This window comes from Macaca mulatta, chromosome 20 (genome assembly GCF_049350105.2).
Source record: "Macaca mulatta isolate MMU2019108-1 chromosome 20, T2T-MMU8v2.0, whole genome shotgun sequence".
Classification (NCBI taxonomy): Eukaryota; Metazoa; Chordata; class Mammalia; order Primates; family Cercopithecidae; genus Macaca; species Macaca mulatta.
In genome coordinates, this window is record NC_133425.1 from 9,142,220 (window position 1) to 9,165,421 (window position 23,202).

A 23,202-nucleotide genomic window follows, 5' to 3' on the forward strand; every position below is an offset into this window, starting at 1 on the left:
GGTCTCACTCGAGGGTACTCTCTGAAGCTGAAACAGATCCTGCAAGAAATGACAGCTGGAGCTCCACAATGCCACACTTCTCATAGCTGGGCAGCACACCCTACCATGAAGATGGATCTGGGAAATACATCCCTTGTTCGCCCCAATGGGATACTCAGATTAATGAGAGCAGGTGAAAGGATAGAAAGTGCAAGAAACTTTCCCAGGGTCGTAATCAACCAGTGGCAAATATGTGATAGGAATCCAGGAGAAACAGAGAGGATGCTATAAGCTAAATTTGGAAAATTTCATATGTAACTCCTAATAAATTTCTATTCATTGTAATAAGGACATTTATATGAAGAAATAACATTCCCAAACAGATCAGCAAAAGACAAGAAATGCGGGGTACAATTGAGAGTAATGGAAGGATTTAGATCAAACAGAAAAAGCTTTCTAATTGCAGTGTTTAAAAACTTGGGCAATGACATCATAGTGATTTGGGATCAAGTCCTGATTCTGTAACTAACACATGACTATTAAGTCACTTAACTTCCCTAAGCCCTGGTTTCCTGATTTGTCAAATGGGGAATTGAATTGCAATCACTGCATAACATTGTCATGGTGATTAAATGAATTAATGCATCTAAAGGGCGTTGTGTTAGCATATAACATTCACTCAATACATTTTAGCTCAGTGTTCTGACTAGACTATGAATTTTCTGCAATTTCTTAGTGAGGAGAGGTTTGAAATTAATATCGGACTTTTCTTTCTACCAAACACATATATAATACTGAATATTATTTACACTTTGTGTCTAAGATATACCTAAATGAAACAATAGTAAAATATACATATTTCTAATGTCATGCAGAAGATTCAACATTACCAATGATTTTTATTTCCCATTTACAATTATGTCCACTGAATCATAAATTACATAATCTTCCAAGACATTGTTATATACCAGCTTACATGCTCTCGGAGAATTGAAGAATGCATTTGCCTAATAAATTATCTGAGGAATTTCAGTCAGAAGAATGTTCCAGTGTTTAATATTGTTGAACCTAGATTACCCAATTTCTTTTGGCCCTATAACCCTTATTTTTCATGTGCAGATTTATTAATCAGAACACTTGAAATTGCAAGCAACAGAAACTTAACTCTACCACACTAAGCAAATAAACAGATTTATTGCACCAAGGAATTGCTTTGAACAAAGATGAAGCTCAGGCCTGGTTGAATCAAGGGACCAAGTAATGTTATTTGTCAACTTCTAAACTGTTTTCTCTGTATCCACTTAATTCTCAGGAATACTCTCCTTAAATGTTTAAAACATTGACAATACCAGTTCTAAACTTTCTATGACAACATAAACTCCCAGAAGGGAGGAGACAAAGTTTCTGTTGTTGCTGTTTTTGTTTTATAAAAATCAATTTTAGGAGAAGTGTCAGGGTAGCCTCTCAGTAGCCCAGATTGGACACTATCACTGACCAGAATGATGTAATAATGCTAAATGCCCACCTTAGGTCAGACGTCCACCTCTGGAACTGAAATAGGGTCATTAAAGTCACACTCATCCACAGCACAAAGACTTAGATGGTTAAGCTCTAAATAGCCCCATTGCCAGAGAGGCCATCTGAGATCTTTGTCTTGCCAAAAACAGCTCCATGCTGAATTTGCAGAAAGGCTTAATTTCTCCTCCGGAGCTCTGAGCAGGGTTATTAACAGTCCCTTTCAAGTCCTCCCTCTGGGAAGCTCTACAAACAGCTGCACTAAAAGGAAGAGGGAGGAAGCACTAAAGCTTTTGGAACCCAGGCTGTGCACCCTCTGGCAGCCCCAGGCTTTATCCGGGCAACCTTGATGTAGAGCAGCAGCATTCAGGGGAGGTTGGAGGCCTGAAGATTTTCAGCAAAGCTCATTTCTGAGAATGCCTGCCAGGGAGTGCCCTGTGCAGCCGTATCAGGGAATTGAGAATAAAGCTAATATCCAAGAAAAAGATTGTGGTTTAGTTTAGGATAAAGATAGGCTGGTCAGAAAACATTTGACTTGGGGGAACAAGCATTATCATAAGACTTCTTGGTGGATGAGAAGTTATATATGCCACCATCAAGTGTTCCGAGCTTTAGGCAGGCATGCTTTGTTTGGAATGCACACATCATTATAAGAGCTATGACCAGGAAAGGAGCAAGTAGGTGAGCAGCATGGTGTATGGAAAGGTAACCGAACTGGGATGTAGATAGAATTTACACCAATTCACTGAGTCACCTGGGAGGATTCCCTTCCCCTCAGGCTTTTACTTTCTTCATCTCACAAGTGAGATGGGATAGCAAATAATCTCATCTCACAGATGAACTCTCGTGGTGTTGGCACTGTGTTGAGAAAGAATCTGAGGTTGTATCCTCACTCTTCAAGAAATAATTATGCGGTTGTTTTACAATCACATGTCATAGCCGTTGGAAAGGGTGATTACTAGCCCATCTCTTTTATTTGCTATCCCTGGAGAAGATACTTCTAATCTTTTCTGGATGGAAATTTCCATTATTCCAAACACTTGAATATTTTCCTTGATGCTTGAGACTAGATAATTATTTTTAACCTCTCACAATTGTTTTAAATGTTATCTACAAAAATCTTCTCTTTTTTGGTATGAGAACTAAACACAGGTATAAAACCTGGAGCCTCTAAGCATTCCATTTGCCAAGGGTTTCAGCGTCTCTCCACTGTGTGTTCTGGTAAGTGAACTCTGCCAAACATTAATAAACTACAGCGTGCAGAGTCACTGCCTCCGGTCTGCTTGTGTTTTTCTTCCTCCCTCAGCCCTGATCATGTTGTCCCTTTCTGAGATTCCACAGCTCCCACAGATGCTAGAAAACCACGTCTGAGCAGCTGGAGAGTTCCTGGGGCAGGGTTTTGATCAAAGCTGGTGGCTTTTCAGTTCATTGTGTTCTCTTCGGCGAAGCTGTCACTGTTCTTTTTCTTTCACGTCTTTTAAAGGAAGTACTTCTTTGCACAGCTATTCAATTCAACAAACACTTTCTAGTGTCAATTGTGGGTAACTTTCTGTGCTAAGTGCAAGAGAAAAATAAAGATGAATAAGACATAGTCTGTGTCCTTGAAAGGGTCACAAGTTAGTGAGGGAGACAGACTTGGACACAACTAATGGTGATGAAAATCAGGCTGTGATAAATACTTTAATACTTTATTCAAAGACAGAACACTATGGGAGAAGGGAACAGAGTAGGCATTGGGTACGATTCCAGAGAGGCTATTTGAGTTTGGCGGTGAAGGAGAAATACTAGGGGGAAAGAAGAATGTTTTCCAATGAAAGTAAGAAACTTACGCAAAAATATGAGGATAGGGAGTGCATGGTGTGTCCGGAGAACAATGAATGAATGGTTTGAGGTGGCTGGGATGCAGTATCTATGTAACAGCAGCAGGGATGAGGTGGAGGTTTACATCAAAGTCACAATTTTGAGGGCCTTAAATAGCACTGTAACCCACTTCAACATATAAAACGGATATTGAAGCCCTATATGTAATAGGCATAGTGCTCTAGGCTGAGCTGGGAGGATGCCACACACAGTACCTGCTCCTAAGAGACAGGAATAAAGGAGGTGCATATACAAAGTGCTAATCACTGCACAGTGTGTGGTAAATTCCCTAATGCAGGTATATAAAGGGGTATTGCAGCAAATAGCCAATATCTAATGAGGAGTAGAGAAAAAGCATTGATGAATAAACGGGAGACAGGGAGAAAAATTATTTCAGCACTGGGACTACCAAATAAGACTTAAATTATGAGAGATTCTAAAATTTTTGGAAATTTTAGTATGGCCAAAATGTAGACTAAATGGGGATCAAGTGATGGAAGTTAAGGCTGATAAGCTTGTGGCTTAGTCTGAAAGAATGAAGAAAATAAGAAATGCTTAACTTACTAGAAACTAAATGGTAAATTTAAAAAATGCAATTGAGTATTTAATAATACTAATTTAAAGTACCCATTATAGGCTGAGAGCAGTGGCTCATGCCTATAATCCCAGTATTTTGGGAGGCCAAGGTGGGTGGATCATCTGAGGTCACGAGTTTAAGACCAGCCTGGCCAACGTAGCTAAACCTCGTCTCTGCTAAAAAATACAAAAATTAGCCAGGCGTGTTGTGGGGACCTGTAATCTCAGCTACTCGGGAGGCTGAGGCAGGGAATGTTACTTGAACCCAGGAGGCAGAGGTTGCAGTGAGCCAAGATCGCACCACTACATTCCAGCTTGGGCAACAGAGTGAGACTGCATCTCAAAAATAAAATAATAAATAAATAAAATACCCATTATAAATGGTCCATCATTTGTAGTGTACAATCCTCGCTGTACATATACTACTCCTTATCATTTTAAGTTTAAGTTTCCACTTGTATTGAGCGACTTACGGCTGGAAGATATATTTAGAAAAATGGAATTTTATCTTTAATACAGAAAACATTTTGATCTAGATCAGTACTGTTGAACAAAACTTACTTGGATGATATAAATGTTCTATACTGTGCTACCCAATATGGCAGCCTCCAGGTGCCTGTGGGTATTGAGAACTTGAAACATGGCTAATACAACTGAAGAATGGAATGTTTTCTTGGACTTAATGTTACTTAATTTAATGTAAAAATTAAATAACTAGATGTGTCTAGTGTTTAACATATTGGATAGTACAGATCAAAATGAAGAAAGTATATTAAAGCCTGAAATACAAAATTTGATAGAAATAGATTACTTAGAGCACCATTGCAAGAATAAACAAGTAAGACAGCTTATTGGAAGGAACTGTTGTCAGGTAGGAATACCATTCCCTCTTTCTTTCTGGAAGTTCTGAAATCAAGGAGATGAAAAGAGAGAAAAAGACAGCCTGTGAGTTATCCCTCCCTAGAATTAGCTTCTAGTTAGAATTGTTCAAAGAGACAGATTGAACAGAGAAAGGTTGTGAAAATAGTAGAAATGAAGCAACGAATTTTCAGACAAAATTTAACCCCCAGCCTTAATATTGTTACCAGTAAAGGGTGCCTAGGTTCTTGGCATCCTGAACAAAGAATTGGTCAAAAAGCGCAAAGCAAGGAAAGAATGAAGCAACAAAAGCAGAAATTTATTGAAAATGAAAGTACACTCCACAAGGTGGAAGTGGGTCTGAGCATAGGGGCTCAAGAGCCCAGTTACAGAATTTTCTGGGGTTTAAATATCCTCTAGAGGTTTCCACTGGTTGCTTGGTGTACGCCGTATGTCAGTGAAGAGGATGAGGTAAAGTTACAAAGTCATTTACTCAGCCTACACCCTAGGTAAATGGAGAGGATATTTCCTGTCATAGCTGAAGTGTTTCCATTTGATTTAGTTGTAGGAAGTCCTTAGGTTTCCTGCTCCAGACCCTATTTTCCCATCTCAATACAGGTGTCTTGATCTTTAGCAGAATGATCTTAATGGAAGGATTACACAGCTCAGGGTATTTAAGGAATAAAAATTTGTGCCTGAGATAAATGTATCTTGTTTTTACTTACTGGTATCCATTTCCCACTTTTCTGATAGCACCACTCTTTTACTTTAGGGAACTTCCATTTCTACATCCTGTGTGGTCCTAATAGAGCTTTAAATCTCAAACCCTGAGTTTGATGGCCCAGGATTGGTCAATAAAAATGCTTTACCAGCCTGAACTCAATAACTGGTTCAGGGATAAACCAAACGAGCCAATTAGAAACTTCCCTGAGAGCCTTCCTAGCTGGTAGATTTTTCTCTGAAACAGAAAGCTAAAAATATCATAGATTTGGAGTTTCCACTGATTATCTTGCTGTTTGTCTTCTTGGTTATCATGCAAGGAGCCATGTAGAGATCAAAATGGGAACAAAGAACGTCCCGAAGGTATAGTTCAAATCCCTATGTCTAGCTGTGCCCAAATCTCCCAATCCACTCCCCTAGGAATTTAAGAATTCCTAGTATAGGAGTTAATCAATTTACTCCTTTACTTGACTTGAGTTGGGTTTCTGCCATTTGCAACTAAAAGCCTGTATGGATACACTGTCACACAAAAGTACAGGTCTCAAGATTTGATAGCTGTTTTTCCATTAATTAAATCTAAATATCTGCCTCTGACAGGTGAAATTATGGTTTTTGGTGAGTAATGAAGAATTTTGAAGCAGAGTAATTTTTTTTCTTATTATTTTAGCAATTAGAGAGTAAAAGAAAAATGAAAGAGAACTTGGACTTTTCCAATATTTCAGTGAATGTCATATAAATGATCTTGAAATAATGCGGTCTGGGAGTATGCCATCTACTTTAAAATTTCAAATTCAAACACAGAGTCTCTGGTAATTATAACCACACTAACACCATCAAATCTTGCCACTGATGTGTGGGAGGATTAAATTCTGAAATAGAAGTTAGAATCAGAATTTGCCATTCTGATAAGACAATCAGCTGTCTTGTCAGCCTTTTCTCCCATCTCTCATCCACCCATATTGAGGACAAGCTGAGGATTACTCAAAATTCTAAAACAGGTGGTCTCGAGTGACTGACATTTGTCTTAGGAATAGGCACAATGTCCATATTAGCTTAGAGATCTTTGAATGTGGTCTGTAGATTGTCAAATATGCCCTGAGGTCCTAAATGTAAACAAGAAACCCCAAGTGAAAATTAACTTTATCCAAATAAATAAACTTTCTTTTTTCTTTTTTTTGAGACAGAGTCTCACTCTGTTGCCCAGGCTGGAGTGACTTGGTACGATCTCTGCCTCCCAGGTTTAAGTGGTTCTCCTGCCTCAGCCTACCAAGTGACTGAGATTACAGGTGTGGCCAACATGCCCAGCTAATTTTTGTATTTTTGATAGAGACAGGGTTTCACCATGTTGGTCAGGCTGGTCTCAAACTCCTGACTTCAGGTAATACACCTGCCTCGGCCTCCCAAAGTCCTGGGATTATAGGCATGAGCCACCATGCCAGGCCCAAATAAATAAACTTTATCTATAGACCAATAAAATGTTTATTAAAATAAAAAAAAATTCATAGCATTTGTATAATGTGAGTATATTTGCATGATGAGGATGGGAGGAAGTATAGAGCAGTGAGGACAGAGTCAGAGAACACAGAGATTAAAATGATTACGAAGAGGGCTGGGGGTTTACCCAAGGATGACTATTAGGTCTAAGTCGTGGGGTGCAATGCTGATCAGTAGAGCTGTGGAATGGAATGGTTGGAGAGACAGAGAGAGAAGGAGAAAGAGGAGAGAAATGCCAGGTTGTGTGTTGTGGATGAGGGATGCTATTTAACAAGAGAAGTCAGATTATAAAGGATCAAAAATGACAGTAAAGGAATAGAAAAGGAAGCTTATGAAAGTGGCTCTATAAAAATAGAGAAGACTGTACTTCCTCCTGGACAGTGGGTTGAAGAGAGAAATGTTTTATATATACGATCCAGAATTAGTAATCGATACCATGGTGATATGGGATGTGGGTTCTAGAGTTAAATAAGTGGGTTATTTATCTATGCCACAGAGCAGAGGGTCTCAGCTGGGGCTATTGTGTCCTCTAAGGAACATCTGTCAGTGTCTGGAGATGTTTTTGATCACAACTGGCAGAGGGGGTTGCTACTGCCATCCAGTTGGTAGAAGACTGGTAAGATGCTAAACATTCTACAAGGCAACGATTCAGCCCAAAAATAAGAGTGCTGAGATTAAGATTCAGCTCAAAGATGCCACAACAGCAACATTTCTTAAGCTCTTTAAAACTAGGTTCCCTTAACTGCAGAGTCATAATAACAATACCTGCTTCTTAGGCATTTGAGGATTTAATGAGCTAATAGGAGCAGAGTGCATGGTGCTAGTAAATCCTCAGACACACCGTCATCGTTGTTGTTTTTATCATTGTGTGATGGACCAAGATATTGACTGAGCCAGGATTCAAGGACAGGGCTTAATGCTAATGAGAAAGAAGACGGCTTTAACGGTTATGTGTCAAGGTCTTTGATTTCCTACTTCTCCCGTGTCAAGGTCTTTGATTTCCTACTTCTTTGTGGGGAGCAGTCGGGGCTGAAGAGAGAGGAGATGACCTTTAGAAATAGGTTTATTTTTTCCTTCAAGTCTGGAAAACCCCTGGGTGTACTGTTTTCAGATATAGAAATGCTTCCTGCAGTGGGATCTTTTGTTTGCTTGTTTGATTGTTTTGTTTACTCTTGGTAAGAATAATCAAGACTTGATCTCAGACCTGGAAAAGTGTATAAATGTATTTGTAAAGAGTACCTTGTTCTCTTTACAGATAAGATAAGAAAGATAATTTGGCAAATAAAAGTCTTCTCTGGCATACAAAAGATTTAAATCTATGTAAAAAGTTTGAAACAGTTAGCATAAATATTATCCAAGAGTTCATGTCAATTTTTAAATGTTTGTTATTTTCATTATGCCATCAACTTCATTGCTAACTTAAAACATGTTTTTGCCCATTTCATTATTTAAAAACATTCTAATTTCAAGCTGAAACTATAATCAAGTAAGGAGAAGGACTGCTTATCTTTACCTAGGTTAGAACGAAAGCACTCCTGACAGAAATGATTCCCAGGCAATGGAGCTGATTCTATTTCCGTTGCTGTTGAGAATGATCTGTTTTGTGACAGGACAGATGGATAGATAGATACTCCTTTGGGGTACTTCCAACTGAAGGAGAAAAGCAGATTAACTAATGAATACATATATATGTGCGTGTGTGTGTGTGTCTATGTGTGTATGTATACGTAAACATATAATGGATATATATCTGTTTTTATATACATATATATGGAAATAGAGAAGATGGTACTTACTCTGAACAGTGGGTTGAAGAGAGAAATGTTTTATATATATGAAGATTCAGAATTATATATATTCATTAGTTTTATATATAGAAACACATTTAGTATATTATATTTATATTTATATAAATATAAAACATGATATATTTATATATTATATATAAATAATGGATTGATATATTGACTGTTATATATAACTAATGGATATGCTATGTATGTATGGAATTCATATGTATGGAATTTCATACAATTCCATATGTGTGGAATACATATATTAAATATATATCCATTAGTTTTATGTATATATAGTCATATATATAACTTATATAAGTCACATATATTACTAATGGATGTATATTGAGTATAAATATTTGAATATAAATATTCAATATCTATAGAATAGATATTATGTAGTCATATATATATAACTAATGGATACATATTTGAATATATATATAATGGATATATATATATTTGAATAATTGCATGTATTATGCCTGCACATTTTTCTATTTTCCAAGGTGGAATAAAAAGAGATTGAATAGATCTTACGAAATTGATTTGTTGCCAGCTTGTAGCAAGGACTGTGTGTGGAGGGTGTGTGTGTGTGTGTGTGTGAAATAAAAATTGCCTGAAAAAGAGTTGGGGAGAGGTGCACATTTGAAAGATTCCTACTCTAGTCAGAGTCACTTAGCCCCTTAATCCCTTACATTGGCAGCTGAATCCCAAGGATGTGTTCTGGTGCACAGAAGAGCAATAAACAAACACAGCTCAGGGCTCCTGGCATCGTGGAAAAAATAATCGCCTATTTCTTGTAAATAGATTGCAATAAAACAATAGTGACGGAACATTTGGTGGAAGAGAGAATCAACCAAGAGGAACTCTGACTTGGTGGCCTTTAAGCTACAAAAACAAACACAGGAGCATTGAAATGGACTCGAATGAATCCTTTAAAGACGACTAGCTTTTGAAGGTTTATTAATCAACCTCTTGGCCAGACTACCAGACTATTTTAACTAGAATGAAGGTGAAATCAAGTAATAAAAAAAATAGTTGATTGACCAAGCAGGAGATGTGTGTTCCAACATCAACAATTAATTTTTTTTCCCCCTTGCCTTATTTTCATGTCTCTGCAGTGGTCAGATCCTGGGTCTGCCTTTCACAGACCGGTTAAAAGGAAAATGAAAAAGCAATGTTCTTTGTCGTGGACATGTGTGGCAGCCTTTTCAGAATTTCTTTGCCTTTTCCCTTCCTGACCATACCTGATTTGCATTTGGGGACCCAGGTGATGCTGATGTACCCCTTCTTTGGAAGGGTGCGGGCTGGAGCTCATGGCTTAGGTTAAATCCATTAAGTCATTACGGTCCCTCCGGCCACCATGATTGGTTTATCCATTGCATGGGATCTAATCTGGTCTGCTTTGTTATTCCAGCCAATATATTCTCCTCATAATTAAGTCCGTTCAAATGAGTTTTCTATTTTTTTGTCTTTTAAAAAAACTATTATTTTAAATTCAGGGGTACTAGTGCAGGTTTGTTACATAGGTAAAGTTGTGTCATGGGGATTTGTTGTACAGATTATTTCATCACCCAGGTGTTGAGCCTGGTACCAATTAGTTGCTTTTCCTGATCCTCTCCCTTCTCCCACCCTCCACCCTCTGAAAGGCCCCTGTGTGTGTTGTTTCCCTCTATGTGTCCATGTGTTCTCATCATTTAGCTCCCACTTATAAGTAAGGACATGCGGTATTTGGTTTTCTATTCCTGTGTTAGTTTGCTAAGTATAAGGGCCTCAAACTCTATCCATGTCCCTGCAAAGGACCACGATCTCATTCTTTTTTACGGTTATATAGTATTCCATAGTATATATGTACCACATTTTCTTTATCCAGTCTACCATTGATGAACATTTAGGTTGATTTTTTTTGTTGTTATTATGAATAGTCCTACAATGAACATACACATGCATGTGTCTTTATAATAGAATGATTTCTTTTCGCTTTGGGTATATACCCAGTAATGGAATTGCTGGGTCGAATGGCATTTCTGCCTTTAGGTCTTTGAGGAATCGCCAGACTGTCTTCCACAATGACTGAACTACTTTAGACTCCCACCAACAGTGTATTAGCATTCTTTTATCAATAACCCAAAACATCTTGACTGACATGGTGGTCCCATATCCCAGTGTCTCAGTTGCTCAAATTGATACTCCATGCATTAATTTTCTACTGCTGCTGTGACAAATTACCACCAACTTTGTGGCTTAAAACAGCATGAATACATTATCTTACAGTCTGAAGGTGAGAAGTGTGACATAGTTCTCACCGAACTAAAAATCAAGGTGCTGGCAGGGCGGCACTTCTTGCTGAAGGCTTGCTGAAGGGTAGAATCTATATCCTTGGCATTTCATCTTCTGGAGGCTGCCCACATTTGTGGTCTTTTCCTCTGTCTCCAGAGTCAGCAATGCAGTATCTCTCTGACTCTGATTTGCTCCTCACATCTCTTTCTCTGACTCATTTCTTCTGTCTGTCTCCTTCTTTGTTTATTTTCTTTTTTTGTTGTTGTTGTTTGTTTGTTTGGTTTGGGTTTTTTTTTTTTTTTTTTTTTTTTTGAGACGAAGTTTCACTCTTGTCGCCCAGGCTAAAGTGCAGTGGCGTGATCTTGGCTCACCACAACCTCCGCCTCCCAGTTTCAAGCAATTCTCCTGCCTTAGCCTCCTGAGTAGCTGGGATTACAGGCATGTCACCACGCCCGGCTAATTGGTCAGGCTGGTCTCGAATTCCCGACCTCAAGTGATCGGCTCACCTTGGCCTCCCAAACTGCTAGGGTTACAGACATGAGCCACCACACCCAGCCCTCCTTCTTTCATTTTTAAGAATCTTGTAATTAAATTGGGCCCGACTAGATAATCCAGAATAATCTCCCCCTCTCAAGGCCAGCTAATTAGCAACCTTAATGCTATCAGCAACCTTAATGCTATCTACAACCTTAATCCAATTTCTCTTTATAAAGCAACACATACATAGTTGCAAGGAATGGACATGGGCAATTTCGAAACACTGTTCTGTTTACCATGTTTAATTATTCGGGAATTTTTTAATGAAACTTTTCCATGTTTACTAACGTGGAGATTTGGAGTCAAATGGAGTTGATGTTAGATGGTAATTATGAAGTCTATTATTTTGACATTGCCACTGTCACATGTCTATATTGAAGTGCCTATGTAAACATTATTTTAAAAATAAGGGTTTTTTGTATAGATTCAGAGAGTAAAAATGCAATTTTTATACAGACATATTGCATAGTGGTGAACTCTGGGCTTTTAGAGTAACTATCATCCAAATAGTGTACATTGAACTGATTCAGTAATTTCTCATTCCTCACTTCTCTTCAACCCTCTCACTTTTGTGAGTCTTTGATGTCTATTATTCCACACTCTCTATCTGTGTGTACACATTATTTAGATCCTACTTATAAACAAGAACATGTGGTATTTGACTTTCTGTTTCTGAGTTGTGGAAAACAGCTTCCAGTTCCATCCATGCAGCAACATAAGATGATGCAAAATATGTGATTTCATTCTTTTGTATGGCTGAGTAGCATTCTATTTTTTATATTTATATGTATACTGTATATGTATCTATATAGACTATATATGGTATATATCTATATAAACTGTGTATATTAATACTCTATATATTAATACTGTATATATATATACAGTTTTGAGATGTTGTATATTTTCTTATCCAATCATCCATTGGTGGACAGTTAGATTGATTTCATATCTTTGCTATTGTGAATAGTGCTGTAATCAACATACAAGTGTAGGTATCTTTTTGATATAATGAGGTATATAATGAGGTACTTTCCTTTGGATAGATATACAGCTGCGGGATTGCTGTATTAAATGGTAGTTCCATTTTTAGTTCTTTGAGAAATCTCCATACCATTTTTCGTAGAAGTTGTGCTAGTTTACATTCCCACCAACAGTGTATGAGTATACTCTTTTTTCTGCATCGTGGTCAATATCTGTTATTTTTTGACTTTTTAATAGTAGCCACTCTGACTGGTATCTCACTGTGGTCTTAATTTGCATTTTTCTGATGATTAGTGATGTTTAAAGTTTTAAATATGTTTAAATATGTTTCTTACCCATTTGTGTGTCTTCTCTTGAAAAATGTCTGTTCATGGTTTTCGTTGCTTTTGTTCAATTGTTTAAGTTCCTTGTAGATTCTGGATATTGGTCCTTTGTCAAATGCAGAGTTTGCAAATATCTTCTCCCATTCTGCAGTTTGTCCATTCACTCTTTTGATTTTCACTTACGGCAATCTAATTCTCCCAGCAGAATTTATTGAATAAGGAGGTCTTTCCCCAATATATGTTTTTGTCTACTTTGTCAAACATCAGCTGACGGTATGTATGTGACTTTATTTCTGAGTTCTCTATTCTTTCCAGTTTATCTGTATGTCTATTTTTATACCAGTACCATGCTGTTTTGGTTACTATAGCCTTGTAGTATAATTTAAAGTCAGATAAGGTGATGCTTGTGGATTTTGCTTAGGTTAATTTTGGCTATTTGGGCTCTTTTTTGGTTCCATGTGAACTTTAGGTTTGTTTTTCTAATTTGTGAAAAATTATATTGGTATTTGATAGGAATTTCATTACGCTTGTATTAGGTTGTTGCAAAAGTAATTGAGGTTTTTGCCCTTGAAGGTAATGACAAAAACCACAATTACTTTTGCATGAACCAAATAGATTCCTTTGGACAATATAGTCATTTAAATGATACTGACTCTTCTGATCCATGAGCATGGGATGTTTTTCCATGTGTTTGTGTCATCTACAACTTATTTTATTTGTGTTTTGTAGTTTTTCTTGTAGAGACCTTTCACCTCCTTGGTTAAATGTATTCCCAGGTAATTCTTTTTTTTTTTTTTTTTTTTTTTTTTTTTTTTTGTAGGTATAGTAAATGGGATGACTTCTTGATTTGATTATCAGCTTGATCGTTATTGTTGTATAGAAGTGCTGCTGAGTTTTGTACATTAATTTTGTATTCTGAAACTACTGAAGACATTGATCAAATCTAGGAGTCTTTTGGAGGAGCCTTTAGGGTTTTCTTAGGGAGAAGGTAAGAAAACCAGTAACAGGGTGAGGATAAGTAATGGGATGGACCATAAAATGATCCGCCGTGAGTAGGGTCAGGGCCAGGCTCTATGGAACCTGATGGTTATAGAATTTCAAGGCCCTCTGTAAGAAAAAGATTGCAAAAGCACAAGCAAAAACATGTTACAAAAGTAAGTATTTATTTAGAATTAGAATATAAATCACAACAAATTGCCCAGATTTCTACAATCTTATCAAAAAGCACAAATATTACAAAATTCAAAGAAATAATGTAATATTCTCTATTTATTATCGCCTTGATACACTTCCAGGATACATTTTTCTTACTCCTTTTAGCTGCAAATTTTATTGCTTTTTCATATGACAACAACTTGGTAATACTTTTCATAGAAAAGAAAGATTATGGTTTTGTTGATTGGGATGTATTTCTATTATTATTGATGTTTGTGTTTTATAAAACATGTGTCTATACAGTGAGAACTGTCTGTAGTATACCTGAAGGATTTCACCCTAAATATTCAAAAGATCTAATGAATTTTATTTATCTAATATGTTTCCTATGTACATCTATAAACTATGTAATATTTAAAATTGTATTGGCTGTATTTTTCCAGTATACTCCTTTTGGTAATAAATTTTATTTTGAGTAGTTATCAGTGAGAGCCAAGTCAGTTACACATATTTTATATATCTTATGATTGGAAGAATTTTCTACAGACTTGTTTCTACCATCTTTCATTTCAAGTCTTATTCCTCCCTCACTGCTCACATATTTCCCGGGCTTGGGGCTACAGAACCCAGGCACATCACAAAATAACCTTTTCCCAGCATTTTCATATCACGACTCCTGATGGGTAAACATAGTGGGTGGAACACATATTTCTTGAAGGCATTCCTACACTGGGATGTAACAGTAGTTTAATTCTCCATAAAAGTGACTGAAAACTACATTAATATGTCACACTCAATCCAACTAAATGTAGCTCCCACTCAAATCTCTTTGATGGATCACCAAAATACCTGTTCCATTTGGACAACCATATCACAAGAGGAAGTGTAATTAAGAAGGTTGATGGGATATCATTAATAGTCTTAACTGATAGCAGGTAAAATACTTTGGCTTTGACATTTTTAGAAAATCTATGACCATATATATACATTGCTAGGCTTCCTCCCAGGGTCTTGAAGAAAACCAGTGTAAGTAAACATCCTTGAAGCATGAGATGAGCTTGAGAAATGGTAGAATGTTCATAAATGTGATAAAAGAGAGGGAAGGAGGTGAAGTTTTTAGTGCATAAATTATGGGATAAACTGAAAGTTTTGGGGACTGCTATTTATTTTATTGGCTGAGTCGAAGTATTCCTGCCTCTAAACCCGTACGACACAGATTTGAAATGGATATTTTACTCTCTCAACCTCCACTCATTTGGTATTTTACCATTTTCAAAACTTTTTACATTCATGATCTCATTAGAATGCTATTTTCTTAAGTTTTCCCGTAGCATCTAGCTTATTTTAAGGTACTCATGCAATGTCAATGATCTGTGTTTTTGTATGTGTACATGTGTGCCCTCTTCTGACCAAAGAGAATTTATTATTGAGCCACACATGTCTTTTAGGATGAGTATTCTCCAAAGATCCTGGTTGAACTTCTCTATCTGTCTACTAGACATGAGCAGATATGGACCCTAAGAGAGGTTAAAATAGAACCACCCCACCAGCTTCAAAATATATACTCTTTTAATACCCACAACACTGGCCTTCATTTAATAATAAATATTCTTTGAATATCTACTACGTTGTAAGCACTCTGCAGAGTAGTTGAAGAAAACAATGAGCAAAACTGGGAAACACTTTGACAAGAAACAAAAAGATTGTGGGTATTCTGTCTAAAAGTCTCTTCATCATCTCAGTTCCTGTCCATCGTCGAGCTGTTTCTCAGCTCTGCAAATTGTAGGAAACAGATAGCAATGCAAACGATTCTTGTGCATAGACATGCAAATTCTGTCCCATGGAATGCAATTGATTCTTGCCCTGTGGACATCGACCAGTTTTGCTTCTACTTGTGAATTATTTTCAAGATTCCTGATGTCTATATGTGTATCTGCTTTTTGGATTCTTCTTTGAATTATTTGTGACATCTTATGGGTTTCTGCATTAACTAAAGGGCTAACTGGAATCTTTTGACAAACATTCATGTTATATTTGTAAAACAGTCATGATTTTACTGTTTTTAAACATTGCAACCTCAAAACTCAAAATTTTACTAGTTTTAAACATTGCAGCCTCAAAACTCAGCAACACAAAATGGGCTTCCTGGAGGTTACAGCTTGAAGACACACATTAACCACATTATCTCATGCCACTACACATGGGCAGGCTCTTTGGGAGTCCTGAGAGTCTGTACTGGGGGAACTGATATTGTCTATTTGATCACTGCAGACTCCCCTGTGAAAGTGACATGTGAGTTGACCAAGTACGGGGTTTATAAGGTGTGCATAGCATGTGCAGAAGGAGAGAGGAATTTAGGAGCAAGCCAGCTTGTCACAGAAGCTGCTCGAGGTCATTTCTTCCAGGAGGAGATTTGTGGTCCTGGGAAGGGTGGCCTTTGGACAATACTTCAGAGAAGCTGGGAGATTTGGCAACTGCCGTTGTCTGTGTTTTGTGATAAGACAGTCAGTGAGTGATCTTCAGATTGGCTGAGGCCAGGGGTGTGGGGAGATGAGAGCCAAGAACCTGGGGGCTGGCTGTCGCTCACCTCCCTTTCCTGGGATGAGTGTTCCAAGCACTTGTTTTGGTGATCAAACACTCTCTTTTTTGAAACATATTCACTCTAGGCCTTGACGACAACACTGCATTTCAAAAAGCGGTGGCATCATTAAGAAAGAAGGATCCTGGCTTTTCTCTGTGACCAGCATAGGCCATGAAAGCTTTTTCCACCAAATTTCGTTGTTATTTAATAAGGATCATGTCATAGTGTTATGACCACTTTTATTCTGGAAGCTGGCTGCAGGTGATTTTTTTGTGAGCAGACCCCTCTACCTGGGATGCTCTTTCTCAGAGAGTCTCTCTTCCCTGTACTTCATTTACTTTTCTACCACAGGGTCATTTCCTCTGAATGGCCTTTCCAGATTGCCCAATCTAAAACACATCTTTCCCTCAATCTCTACTGTTATATCCTGCTGCAGCATAGCGTGAAAAAAAATTATGGGAGATCTTTTGGACTGAGCTCCTGCACTAGGCCCCAGTAGACGGTACCAAATCAAGTGGAATCACGCATGCTAAATGCTACATTGTCAAACTAAAACTTAAAGGAAGCAGATAGATCCCCAAACAGGCCAGTTTTTCCTGAAAACAGGAGGTTCCATTCTCCTTGAGTCTGCATAATAGGAAAGTCCACTCTGCTTTCACTCTTACAGAAAAGGTAACTTAAAGTAACAATGTTAAACAATGTGACCCGCCAGATAGCTGATAAAACATTATTTCTAGGTTGTGTCTGTGCGAGTGACTCCGGAAGACATCGGCATTTGCATCGGTAGACTGAAAAATGAAGATATTCTCACCAAGGTGAGTGGGCACCATCCAATCTGCTGAGGGGTAGAATAGAGCAAAAAGGTAGAGGAAGGGCAAATTTACTCTCTCCGCTTGAGCTGGGACATCCATCTTCTCCTGTCCTCAGACGCTGGCACGTCTTGTTCTTGGAATTTTAGACTTAGGCCAGGACTAACACCATTGGCCTTACCTTCCATTCTCAGGCCTTCAGACTGAGATTAAATCACACCACCAGCTTTCCTGGTTCGCTAGCTTGCAGATGGCAGATCATGAAACCTCTTTGCCTTCATAACCACAAGTGCTAATTCCTATAATAAACCTCCTTTATATCTTTCTCTGTATGTCCTGTTGATTATGCTTCTCTAGATAACCCTGTCTAATACAGACAGTCATCTGCATTTAGAACTAGATAACCCTGTCTAATATAGACAGTCATCTGCATTTAGAACTAGCAACCCCTGCAACAACATGGATGGAACCGGAGGTCATGATATTAAGTGAAAAACGCCAGGCACAGAAAGACCAATGTCACATGTTCTCACTTATTTATGGAATCTGAAAATCAAAATGATTGAACTCATGGACATAGAGGGTAGAAAGATGTTTACTAGGGCCTGGGAAGGGTGGGGTATGGGGTACAGGGGAGAAGTATGAAAGGTTAATGAGTATAAAAAAAAGTAGTTAGAAAGAATGAATAAGACCTAATATTTGATAGCACAACAGGGTGACTATAGTCAATAATAACTTAATTCTACACTTCAAAATAATGAAAAGAATGTAATTGGATTATTTGTGACACAAAAGAGAAATGCTTGAGGGGATGGAGACTCCCACTCTCCAAGATGTGATTATGATGCATTGCATGCCTGTATCAAAACATTTCATGTACCCCATAAATATATACACCTGCTATGTAACCTCATAGATTAAAAATAAAAACAAAATAATAAAAAAGCAGAGTAGAACTAGTAACCCAGACAATTGTAAGGAACCAAGAAGTTTGAGAATCTATGGCAAAGAAAATCACTTTGGTATGGAACTTTTGGGCTTAATTCTCAAGAGTGTAGAGGTAGAGAAAATCAAGACTTATTTCAATGTCACCTCTGTTTATTTTATCCCCCCTTTAAACTGAGAGCTTCTAAAGATCATGTTTATCTTGTTCAGAGCTCTATTCCTACTTACTAGCATAGTGATCAGTATATGATAGTGCTCAGTAGACATTTGCTGAATAGACACAAAGAAAACAATATGAAAGAATGCAAGTTGAATTGGCATAAGAGTTATTTTAGCAAACAAGATTATTTCAACAAATAAGATTTATTTTGCATTTACTATGTGCCAGACACTGTTCAGGAATGAGGATACTGTTGTGAGCAAGACAGGCAAGTACCTACTCTTATTAAATCTATGTTTTATTGGAAAAATATAAGCAATAAAAGAAGTTTATTTCTCAAAGTAATAGGCACAATAAAGAAAATAAAATAGAGAATTGGTGTAAAAGTCAGATGGGTCACTTCTCTAACTTCTACTTTCATATTTTGGTGTTTAGCTATCCAACCACCAGGTGCATAAACTCTGATTAGGAACCAATGGTGGTAATTCCTTTCTCCTTGGCAGTGGTTGGTTTAGAGGTGGGCAGGTAATTCAGCTCTGGCCAATGAAAGGTGGGGCAAAGTGTGTCGCTAAAGCCAGGCCTATCTGCAAAAAGTTCCTTCGCTCTTTGCATACTATACACATATGTGCAATGGCCTTTTCTTCTCATGGACTTGATTGTGTTTGCATATGATACCCAGAGTCTCACATCATTTTGTGGCCATGAACTGGGACAGCAGGACAATGTCACATAACTAGGTTCCTGATGACATCACTGAAAAGCTGAATTTACCAACTGTGGATCCATCTACCTACATTACATGACATGCTGCATCTTCTTTATTTTCAAAACTGGTTTGAGTTGAGTTGTCTCTGCTTGAATCAAAAGCACCCTAAATAATGCAATGAAATAGAGGATGTTGGGCTGGCAGCGAATGGAGGTGTCCAAAGATGAACTCTCTGATGTGGTGATATTTGAGTTGGATACTTAAAAATGGGAAAGCCACGGCTGGGTGCGGTGGCTCACCCCTGTAATCCCAGCACTTTGGGAGACCGAGGCGGGCAGATCACCTGAGGTCGGGAGTTTGAGACCAGCCTGACCAACGTGGAGAAACCCCGTCTCTACTAAAGATACAAAACATTAGTCAAGCGAGGTGGCACATGTCTGTAATCCCAGTTACTCGGGAGGCTGAGGCAGGAGAATCATTTAAACCCAGGAGGCGGATGCTGCGATGAGCCAAGATCACGCCATTGCACTCCAGCCTGGGCAGCAAGAGTGAAACTTCATCTCAAAAAAAAAAAAAAAAAAAGTAAAGACTCAATCCTCTGAATCCCTGAGAGCAATGAACTCAGGCAAACAGGACACCAAGTGCAAACATCCTATATTGGTAATAAACATGATGTGTTCAAGGACTTGAAAGGCGGCCAGCTTAGGTGAGGAATGGACCAGGTTGTGTGGATCCAACAGCAGCACCATTTAAGACCCCAAAGATAAAGGCAGAGACCAGATAAAGCAGATGTCGTAGACTTATTAGAGTCTCCCTTCCAAAGACGGCCACATCCTAATTCCAAGAACCTATGAACCTCGTGAATATGTTACCTTAACTGGTAAAAAGGGTTTTGCTAATCTGATGACCTTTAGAAACTGGAGGTGGTGAGATGATCTTGGATTATCCCATGAACCCAATAAAGTCATAAGGGTCTCTGTAAAGGTCCTTGTAAGAGACGGGAGGGTCAAATAGGAAGAGAGAAGGCAAAGTGATGAGAGAGCAGAGGGAGAAAAGACTATGTGATGCTAAGCCAGGAGCCAAGGAATGAAGATGTTGAAAAAAGGCAAAGAAACAAGTGATCCTGTACAGCAGCAGTCCCCAACCTTTTTGGCACCGGGGACCAGTTTCATGGAAGACAATTTTTCCATGAACCCAGAGCGTGGGCCGGGGGGGTGGTTTTCAATGATTCAAGTGCATTACATTTATTGTGCACTTCATTTCTATTATTACATTGTAATATATAATGAAATAATTATACAACTCACCATGATGTAGAATCAGTGTGACCCTGAGCTTGTTTTCCTGCAACTAGATGACCCCAATAATAGATCATCAGGCACTGGATTCTCATGAGGAGCATACAACCTAGTTTCCTCGCATGCACAGCTCACAGTAGGGTTTGCACTCCTATGAGAATTGAATGCTGCTGATGATCTGATAGGAGACAGAGCTCAGGCAGTCATGTGAGCGATGGGGAGCAGCTATACACACAGATGAAGCTTCACTGCCTCACCCACTGCTCTCCTCCTGCTGTGCAGCTCAGTTCCTAACTGGCCACAGCTGGGGCTTGGAGACCCCTCCTGTAAAGGTCCTTGTAAGACGTGAGAGAGTCAGATAGGGAGAAAGAAGGCAATGTGATAAAGCAGAGGGAAAAAAGACTATGTGATGTGGAGCTGGGAACCAAGGAATGAGCCTGTTTGGAAAAGGCTAAGAAACAAGTTGTCCTCTAGAGCCTCCAGAAGGAGTGAGTCCTGCCAATGCAATAACCTTAGGTCAGTAAAACTGATTTTAGACTTCCGATCTTCAGAACAGCAGGGTAGTACCTTTGTGTTGTTTTAAGTTGCTAAGTTTGTGGATGGTAACAGCAGCCACAGGAAACAAATACAATAGAGCATTGCACACCATGGTAAGAAGTTTAATCGAATGAAGGGTTTTATGTAAGGGAGTATTATCACAGGTACGGAGATATAACTGCAGCAGAGGAAGAGTAGAACCAGATATGACTGCACTTGTCAAGAAGAGAGGGGATTGTGGATGTGAAGGCAAAAGGGAAGGTGTGACTAACCATTGGATGGTTACCAAACAATCCAATACCCAATATCTACCCATTGGATTGTTACCAAACCTTTCAATATCCAATATCTGATATCCACCAAATAGGATGACTAACCATTTCCATTTACTGAGGATAAAGGGAGGAGTTTCTATTTTAAAATGGAGATAGCCCTTGCAAACCACCCTGGCTTATCTGGGACTGAGGAGCCTCCTGAGAAGTGGGACTTTCATTGCTATTAGGTTGGTGCAAAGGTATTAAAAGTCATGGCAAAAACCTCAATTACCTTTGCACCAACCTAATAAAATCAAGAGAGTCTCAGGCAACCCTGGACAAGCTGATCATCCTAGTGAGAAGTGACTTTAAGGTACAGTTTACTCATAAACAATGTGGAGGTTAGGGGTAACCCCCTCACTCCGTGTAGGTTGAAAATCTATCTATGACTTTTGACTTCACAAAAACTGAACTACTAATAGCCTGCCATTGACTTGAAGCCTTAATAATAAATTGGTTAAAACACATTTTGTATGTTGTATGTATTATATACTGTCTTCTTACAGTAAAGTAACATAGAGAAAAGAAAATATTATTAAGAAAATCACAAAAAATGTATTTACTTTTCATGAAGTGAACATGGATCATCAGAAAGGTTTCATCCCTCTTGTCTTCATGTTGAATATTCTGAGGAGGAAGAGAAGGAGCAGGAAATAGAGGGATTGTTCTTGTGTTCTCAGGGGTGGTAGAGGTGGATGAAAATCCCAGTATAAGTGGACCTGCACAGTTCAAAGGGTCGAGTATGTATCTATAGGAGACAGAACCAACAGAACTTGCTGATTTGTTTGTGGTAAGAGGTGGGAGATCTAATTGATACCTAGATTTTGGCCAGAAATGGAATGCATGGTAATTCCATTTTAAAAACTCAGGGAGACTGAATGAAGAGCATATTAGCAGGAAACTAAACGAGTCGATTGGACCCCAACTTTGGAAGTTCCTGTAGGAGAGGAGAAGGATACTAATGAAAATAATTTGGTGCCACAAAAAACAAAGTATTCTACCTTAGCATTTTGTTAAGCACAAGCCTTGAAGTTATTCAGTCCAGAGGCTACTTTTTCTTCATCTGAAATGATTGTGACAACAGCTTCGTACTTACAAATTGAGTTTGTCTTCTAAGGTGTTTGCTAGAGCTTTACAAGAGGCTTAATCAGTTTCACATGAATTAATGATGGCTATCAAATGGGGGGGAGGAGAACGAATTCCAAATAAATACTTATTGCATAATTGAAGTTGCAAGAATCCACTATGAATAAAATATATTTGTATTTACAATGCATAAATCTGATGGTGACACGGTGGGGCAACACACGGCTTTTTGATAAGAACCTTGAACAGTGTTAAATTAGTAATAGGCTGAATACATTTCTTAATTATGTCACGAGCGTTGTGCTCGGAAATACCATTTGCAATAAATTGAGTCCCATTTGTATGCATGCAGTACAAGGAGAAAGTGCTGTATTTTGAAAATCCTAATGTACTCATGGGAACACAGGTTAATGTCATCTACTGCTTTAAATTAGTCCTTTGTTTCAGAGCTTGCGATTGCATTAAGACATATCATGTACTCTTTTCATCAAGGTAATAATTACTATAGATTTACATATCCCGCCACAAGCAGAAACATGGGTCCTTCAGGGCTGCACAGAATGGAAAGCAGTTATATGAGAGAAGTGTGTATATATATGTATATACATACATACATACATACATATATATGTGGATATATACACACACATATATACGTTCCTTTTTAAAATAGAACCTTTTTCTTA